The sequence below is a fragment of the Gekko japonicus genome, unplaced genomic scaffold (assembly GCF_001447785.1).
Source record: "Gekko japonicus isolate JY-2015 unplaced genomic scaffold, Gekko_japonicus_V1.1 scaffold1094, whole genome shotgun sequence".
In the NCBI taxonomy this organism is placed as follows: Eukaryota; Metazoa; Chordata; class Lepidosauria; order Squamata; family Gekkonidae; genus Gekko; species Gekko japonicus.
This window is the reverse complement of record NW_015160871.1, coordinates 489693-498522: the sequence shown is the minus strand read 5'-3', so window position 1 is coordinate 498522 and position 8830 is coordinate 489693. Positions and strand designations below refer to the sequence as shown.

At 45.7% G+C, this 8830-nt stretch overlaps 1 long non-coding RNA gene across 1 annotated transcript in view; it reads left to right on the top strand.

The window, feature by feature from the left end:
• Positions 1-968: 968 nt before the first annotated feature.
• LOC107119784 overlaps positions 969-8830 on the top strand; it is a 38959-nt gene continuing 31097 nt past the window's right edge. Inside the window, exons 1-2 of the long non-coding RNA XR_001482808.1 lie at positions 969-1063; positions 4776-4904. This is a non-coding gene — a long non-coding RNA (uncharacterized LOC107119784). The remainder of the gene's footprint in view (positions 1064-4775; positions 4905-8830) is intronic.

Genomic DNA, 8830 nt, shown 5'->3' with positions numbered 1-8830 from the left:
GACGTTCCCCGAGGCTCTGTGCTCAGGCCGTCAGCCACCGATCACACGGTGATGGAGAAGCGTGGCAACGAAGCAGTACCGTGTTTGTGTGCGTGCGCGTTTGTGTACATACCACAGAGGCTTACAAGAAAACATCCGGTGGGATGTGGACGGGCACTGGATGTGACGGGATACCAGCGCATCCGCGATCAGACGCCTACCTGCGCCCCGTGTTTTCCGGATAATACACTTTCCCAGCTACTTTTTAACTCCACATCTTCGGCCGGACGCTACGAGTTGGAGATGGGCGTGTGACGCTTGCTAGATGTTGCTGTATGATTGTGCCCTTTTAATCCGCCCAGCAGTCGTGCCTCTCTCTCCCTGTGACCGGGACCTTTGTTAGTTTTCCATTTGTAAGGAATTTCAGGCAGGAATTTCTCTTGCTGGGGCAGACAAGCATCTTTAAAGACCTAGTCTAAAGTACAATAAGGTGGCAGAGGGTTGCTGAGGTGGTAGAACAGAATGCACTGCTTCAGTCTGCAAGGAAGGGATTACATGTACATTATTAGGAATACAAAATCCGGCAGAAAGTTTAAAGCTCCTGTAGCTCCATAAGTCCACCTAAGTGGAAGACTAAGGTCGTCTTTGGAAGGGGAGGCTATAACCTTTCTCCCTGATGGGGGAGGGAGTATTAAAAATGGCACAGCCCATTTTTCCTTCCCCGACTTCCACGCCTTTATCGCAGCATGTGGAGACAAAGCCCCCCCCCCTTGAGTCAGCGGCGGAGGGGGCTCTGTAAACGGGCAGGGGCGGCAGGGGGCTGTCACAGCCATGCTGCACTCTGTCTCCGGCACCTCTGCGCCCTCTTCCTTCCCTTGGCCCTGTGCTTGCGCTGATTGGTCCCTGCACGGACCGTCTCGCTGGTGCTGGATTTCCTCCATCCCCCCCCCCCATCCCCCATGCAAAGGACACCTGTTGCTGTTCTTCACCATGGCGAGGGGCAGCCAGGCAGGCGGTCTTGGCATTTGCAGGCTTGCAAAACGCCAGAAACGCTGAGCGAAGGGGACCCGGCCTTAGCCTCTCGGTAAGACGGGGCAACCCATTCTAGGGCTTATTACGAGGCAAGAGACAAAGCCACCGGAGGGGGAGGGGGAGGGGGAGGGGGAGGGCTTCCTGAATTGGCTGCCCGAGGCTGCTGCAGTGAAGGCCGTAACCAAAACAAAGAGTAGAACGAGAGGCGGTCTAAACTTCCGGTAAGAAAAGGCAGTGCCGCGATTGGCCTTGAGGGTGCAGAGTGTCGTCTCTCTAGGGCTTGGCATCTCGGTGATGAAAAACTCTCTTACCCCTTTGCGTTGGAGAGTGGAAAACGCAGTTCACTTTGAGACCGGAAGTAAACATCGCGATGGTGGGTACCTGGTTTTCTGTCTCTATGGCTAGCCTGTCTGTAGGTCATTCGGTGTCAACAGAGAGGACCTTTGCTGGAAGGAGGGGGAGTTAGGATTGTATTTATTTTTGTTAGATTTCACCCCCAAAAGGGATTAATTCCCCCCCCCCCCTCAGACTATCAGTGTGGTTTAGCGGTTAGCGTCTTGGGCTAAGACCTGGCAGACCTGGGTTTATATCCTCCAACCAAACCTACCTCTCAAGGTTGTTGTGTGGATAAAATGGAGGCGGGGAAAACAATGGACGCACACACGCTTTGTTCCTTGAAGGCGCAATTGATTCCTTGGAGAAAGGGAGGGATAAAAATGTACTAAAATAAGTGGATGTTTTAACGTTTTGCTGCTTCTGAGAGAGCTGTACTATTTCTTGGGTTTAATCTGAGTTAAGGCTACTCTGGAGGTCCCGTGGTCCGATTTTAAAAATGCAAGGTGGTGGAAAGGACTGCATCGTATCACACTGCAGGGGAAGGATCACGTTTTGGGAAGTTAAAAACTCACCTGTGGAAGGTTGAAACCCTGTGTTAAAACTTGCTGCAAACAGAAAAGTTCTGCATCCTCTCTGCAGGCTTTCCCCCAGCTGGACTAGTTTCTGTTTGAGGGGAGGCTTTGTGTGTAAAGGAAGATTCAGAGGTGAAATCCCAACTGTAGTCTGACTCTGGAGTCATGTGGTCTGCTGTTCCACTTGCCGCTTGACACCTTTATCTAGTTTCTCACAGGTGGCTGCTGCTTTCCAAGTTGTGTTTCTGCTAAAAGAATAATAAGCAGGTTGGTTTTACTTAGCGACTTATGGTGAGGGAGTTGCCCTATATACATATGAAGGGGGACCTTCCCTGCCCCCAGATTTTTTTAAAAAAATGCAAATGAAGGGCAATTTTATGAAGAAAATCTACACAATTTAAAGCAGAATGAGAGTGAAAAGCTGAAATCTTTGCCCAAGTGGGCAGTGTTCTTGGAGGACTCTTGGCTAGTTGTTAAGAAAGGATGAGATAAACATAACCTTGACTGCTGCAAGGACAGGGTGGCTGATCTCTGCCCAAGAAAAGAAGGTTGATTTCAAAGTACTTATGTAACAGGAACATAATGCAGCACATCAACTCATGGTGCAGCTTTCATACGATGTGGTGATTTAGGATCACAATCCTAAATGTGCTTCTGTGGAATTTAATGCCACTGAAAAACAGCAAAACTTCTCCGTGCAGCATATGTGTTTTGACTAGATGTGAAAGATCTGGTTGGATGCAAGCAGTTTCCTGGCTGCAGCATACTGAACTTTTGGTTTGTGTATGTCTCAACATGCTTCTGATTGGTGGAGCTTGGTTGCTGTTATATTCAGAGGTTTGTAGGACGCATAGCCCAGTTCCAGGCAGGTTTAGTGTTACTTGTCTGGCAAGCTACCTCAGCTCAGCAGATCTGTGTTTTTTTAAATGTTTGCAATTGGTCCAGCATTTTAACTTTGCTACTCTGTCAGCTAAATATAGGACTACAGTGCTGAGCTGGTTCGATAAACCTCTTAGAAAAGAAACTTGAAGGGAGTCCTAATCAAAGTGTCAAACGGAACAGAGCTGGTGGGCAATAGGTATGAAAGTAAGCCCCCTGCCCTTGGGCAGAATTTGTCAGAAGTGTTGATAAATATTTCTGGATAATGTGTATATGTCATATCACTGTGACAGTTAATAATGTTTACATTCCAGATCCCACTGCTGTCTTTTTCAAAATAGTATACTAGAATACTGAATGTAATGCAAGGAATAATAGAATGTTTTGCTGTTAACTCCATGCCTGAGAGCCAGTTTGGTGTAGTGGTTAAGTGTGTGGACTCTAATCTGGGAGAACCGGGTTTGATTCCCCACTCCACTTGCACCTGCTGATGTGACCTTGTGTCAGTCACAAGCTCTGGCACAGCTGTTCTTGAAAAAGCGCAGTTTGTGTCAGAGTTCTCTCAGCCCCACCCACCTGTTGTGGGGAGGGGAAGGGAAAGGAGTTTGTAAGCCACTCTGAGACTCCAAGTGAAGGGTGGGGTATAAATCCAATCTCCTCCTCCTCCTCCTCCTCCTCCTCCTCCTCCTCCTTCTTCTTCTTCTTCTTGACAAATGGTAACTCTCAGTTTACTTCCCAAATTAGAAAAGATGCCTTCTCACATTTATCCCCTATTTTGACATATTTATTATCTTGATCTCCTTTTCCCTTCTTAATTAAATCAAAACAACTGTTGACCTTATAACCTTTGTTTGTTATTTAGTTTCACTTTGAATATCTTAAAGCATCTGTATCATGTTAATATGTAGATTTGCTGTTCAGTTTGTATCTATAAGTTTGAAATTTAGCTTCCTTTCCAATGTATTTGACAAAGTGTGCCTTGCACGTGAAAGCTCATACCTTGAACAAACCTTTGTTGGTCTTAAAGGTGCCCCACTGGACTCTAAATTTGTTCTACTGCTTCAGACCAACACAGCTGACCACCTGGAATTATGCTCATTTTGAGCATGACTCACAGGGTTGCTGGGAATTTCATCTTTTAGAGCAAAGTGAAACCTCCTTTGCTCCAATTTAGAGGGAAACTTGTGGAGGCTCCACCTGCAGCCAATCCAGTGGGAGGAGCTTAGTGCAGCCTTTGAACTAGTGGCACTAAGCTCCATTCCCCTACATTCACATGTTCATTCCTTTAATGGCTTTTTGAAAACAGCTAATCTGTGGCTTATCTATGGGAAGGATAGGGAGTGGCAAGGGTGAGAGAAAGGGCGATTTCTCACTAGAGCTGCCTTGCAGCACAGCCGCCGTTTGCCCCGACACAAACATGTCAATTTCACACCCGAAGCTCCGGGGCTGCGTTTTGACTTGAGGCTTCGCCCGATTTCCTTCGCAGTTTCGTGATCCTGGTTTTTAAGGATCATGAAACTGCAAAGGAAATCTGGCAAAGCCGCAGGTCAAATGCAGCCCTGCAGCCTCGGGTGTGAAATTGACATGTTTTTGTGTTGGGGCAAACGGCGCTGCGCTGCGAGGCAGCTCTAGTGAGAAATCGCCCTAAGATTCTCACTGGATTGGTGTATTTGTGGCCCTGTTTAATGAGATGGGGAGGGGTGGAATTAGCAGCAAGCAGCGTGGGAATGGGGTGTCTGGATGTCATCCCTTCAGCTCCCTTGTTGTGGCTTCTGCAGTGGGGTGGCAGGAATTTTGTACTCACTCTGGACCCAGCCTGTGCAGTGATGCAGCTCTGGTTGTTTACCACTTGTGTCCGATACTAATTTTTAGGGTGTACTGATTATAGAGTGCATATTTCTTTTCTGCCTTAGACACCTTTTATGAATTACTGGTGTGATGCTGTCTGTTGTTTATTTTGCATTCCTTCTGCTGCAGCATCTTAAGAAGAATTTTTTTGTGGTCGGATAAGGCATTGGGCCTGCATGGAGAAAAAGATGGGAGAAGCTGTTGCCAGGGTAGCCAGGAAAGTGAATGAAACTGTTGAAAACAGAACAGACTCTCTTGGTAAGTCAATCAGTTGGGCTTTGCTCCAAACAGAGGAAGCTTTTTAATGCTGTGAATGGTTCACCTGCTACAGTCTAGTCATGACATGCCAAGGTCTCATGCAAAAGTCTTTCCAGTTTTGTTGGCCAGTATATATTTAATATAAGTTGGAGATGCCAGGGACTGGCCCTGGATCTTCCAGGTGCGACAGTGCAAACAGTCGCAATACTCGTATAAATATTGCAGCCGCGTCAGAGGAGCCCTTTCTGAAAAAGAGACTTGAAAGTAGTTATAGTAGAAGTAATTAGAACTAATTAGAAGTAATTAGATTTTTGTATGTGTTTAAATTGTACCTAAAATACAGCCCCTTCCAAAATGTCCAGCCTGTTTCACATGCAGTGTTCCCTTTAAGCTTATGTTAGTGTGCGCGACCTCAAAGTTTTTTTTGTCTTAGATCATGGAGGATGGCTCCAGAGCAAACTAATATATGCAGTAGCCAAATTTCTCGCTCACAACTTTAAAGGCAGTAGCTCACAAAGTAGAATTTTTGCTCACAAGACTCCACAGCTTAGAGGGAGCATTGTTCACATGTAGGAAAAGACTATTATTATCTGGAAAAACAAAAAAATTGCAATGGGGCAGTGACATAACTGCCACAGGGATATGTGTGTACACACACACACACACACACACACACACAATATATGTATACATGTGTGTTTGTTTATTTATCCATTTTTTATATATATTTCAGGGAGAGGCTGTGCCTGTGACTCAGTGGTAGAGCATTTGCTTGGCATGCATGGGGTCCCAGGTTCAGTCCTCCTAACTTCAGCTGAAAGGATCAGATGCTAGGTGGTGTGAAGGGCCCGTGCCTGAGGTCATGAGGAGCTGCTGCCAGTCTGAGGAGACAATATGAACCTGTGATCTGACTCAGTACAAGGCAGCTTCATGTACTGTCAGGCTGGAGTCTTGTACCATTCTGTCTCTGGGCCTTAAACTTGCAACATTTTAGCATTTTCAGAGAGCTTCACCAAACTCTTGAGATGTGTAGTTGAACTGAACCGGAAGGAGGAGTACAGAAAGAACAGCAAATGGAACCACCCCAAGTCCTATGTTGACCACCAGATATGTGGGCTACAGAGTCCGTGTACGCTGAGGCTCCTGGTGTGTGGGGCCTAATAGGCTATAAGTGGGGCTAGTTGAAGCACTAAAGTCAGCTGAAGGACATATGTAAACATACCGTACGGGACCCTTGGTACTTTTAGAACAGCAGCATTTCTCCAGATTTTCAGATTGGGGTGGGGTGTTGGGTCTTTCCATGCTCAGTAGACCCTGACCTGGCTACACTGGAGTCATTTCTTCCACTGGAGAAGCAGGGATTCCCCTCAGTTCAGAGCTGTTTTATTTTTTGAGTCAGTGCATTGCTATGCCACTTCTTCAGAGACCTGCTTGAGGCACCTAATTCAGAAGTGGTTTAAAAAAAGAGCAACTGAGAAGTGGGTGCTAGCAAATTCTGTTAGAGTTCCTGGATTCATTCATTTGTTTTAGGCAAGTTTTGATAATTCTGGTTAGAATATAATCCTGATTTTCCATCCAACCCAAATCTTTCATGTTCTGTTAGTGTGGACTATTCCCAATCACCATTTCCTTAGCCCAGGTTCCTAAATAGTATATCATAGATATATCTTATACCACTATTACATGGGCCTTATATCCTATACCGCTATTACATGGGCCTTAGTATGCTTCATATTGAGGCTGATAAAACAACTTGGATGTTTCCAAGAAAGGCTATACAAACATCTAAGATACACATAAGTATACTGGCAAATTCAACAACCATTGTTTTAGGTGGTGGTCCTAAGGACACTTTCCTAAGGGTATGCGTTATTGAATAACATGAGACTTAGTTCTCAGTAGACCTATTTAGGATTGCTCCCTCAGTTTAGTGCCGATGCTAGGAGCTGGAGATTGCCCTTGGTCTTGTTTACTTGGATTGTATTAATGTGGTCGCTCTCAAGAATGTTTACGGGTTCCTGGGAGGTGAAGACCAACGTGTGTAGCCTGAATCCAAGTTTATCGAGATCACTGACAACTCTGTGGGTGGAAGGGAATTGCTCTCTTCTTCAAAGATGAAAATCTGAGAGGTGCAGAAGTTGTTCCAGAGTCTAGATCAAAAGGTTCAAGTGGCTTGCTCTTGGTCACAGGGCTGACTCTTAGAATACCTAAACAGAAGAAACACTGCATACAACCCAGTCTGTGTGTGTTTTTTGAAGACAGCCCCTGGAGTCTTTATTTTCCTGATGGGTTTGTTTTTAGGGTTGCCAGCCTCCAGGTGGTAAGAAACCCAAACAGCAGAGATGCATAGAAGGCAGTAAGTAATACAAAAAATTCAACCGTGCATAAATAATGAAAAATATATTCAATCAATGAGTATAATAATCTAAACCCATATAACCCAGTCTGGACCCAGCCTGTGCAGTGACGCAGCCCTGGTTGTTCAAAAATACAATATAGTAGACTTCCGGTTTAAGCGTTTTGCTTCTCGGACGCGTCCCGTCTTGCTCTGATGGAGACGCGCCGAGACTTGGAGGGGTCCGAGTTCATCCCGGACCTCCCCGGGGTCTTTGTAGGAGACCCCCAGCCTGGGGAGCTGAGGAGAACCTCTTCCAAGGTGACAGCCAAGGAATTGAGGCTCACCTTCTTCCCCAAAAGGTACCGTTGCCGCGGAGCCAGCATGGCGCCCAGAGATGACTGCCAGAGCAAGCGACCATGATCAAACTTCTAAAAATGTTTCCAAAAGATCTCCAAGGCTCCAAATCGTGAGTTAAGCAAAGGTCAGGTAAAAAAAGGTTCAAACTGAACCTTGGTAGTAATTGGAAGCGCCTAAGTTTGAAGCGTTTGGGAGAGGAATTCAAACACACACACCCTTTTTTTCTTTGAGCAAACTTTAAAAATGGTTTTAAATCGGAAACAAAAGACTTTGAGCTAAAATAAGCGCATAAGCAGTTAAACGAATGCAAAAAACTGCTAAAGTATACAAAGCGGGACTAAATCGGATAACTTTTGCATTGTTTTGGAAAACTTACTTCTTGTTGATATTATGGCTGGGGGAGGATGGAGAGTGCCGGATAAAAAACTGGTGACCGGAAATAACATACCAACGACTCCTTCGCAGAACCAGGAAGTAACTGTAGACTTCTCCGCACTGCTAGCAAATGCACTGCACCCCCTATTGGAGCAGATAACTAACCTCAACACTAAGCTTGATAATGTCCAAAAACAGCTGAATCAAATAGATAAAAGAACCTCAGTAACTGAGAAAACGTTGAAAAAGATGGAAAAACAGACTGAGAGTATTAATAAAAGAGGGAAGCCCCTGACCTGGGGAAGTCCTCCTTGTGCTTAGGGAACAATGCCAAGAAACAGTGGAACAAGATTGGCTTGGCAGCACCACCTACACACAAGATGAGTCTGGGATTCTTACCCAGCATTCTGAGCTTTGTATAGCAGATTAAGAATCTCTGTAAGCAGACCTAGATGCATTGCCAAAAACAACTTCTATGCAGTAGTTTACTCTATGCAGTAGTTTACTAAACAGAGCTGCACCTTTTTAATCCCACTGATCTGTTTAGGATTGCACTGTGGGAATTCTCTCTCTCAACCAGTTTGGTGTGGAGAGCCAGTTTGGTGTAGTGGTTAAGTGTGTGGACTCTAATCTGGGAGAACCGGGTTTGATTCCCCACTCCTCCACTTGCACCTGCTGATGTGACCTTGGGTCAGCCACAAGCTCTGGCACAGCTGTCCTTGAAAAAGAGCAGTTTGTGTCAGAGTTCTCTCAGCCCCACCCACCTCACAGGGTGTCTGTTGTGGGGAGGGGAAGGGAAAGGAGTTTGTAAGCCGCTCTGAGACTCCAAGTGAAGGGTGGGGTATAAATCCAATTT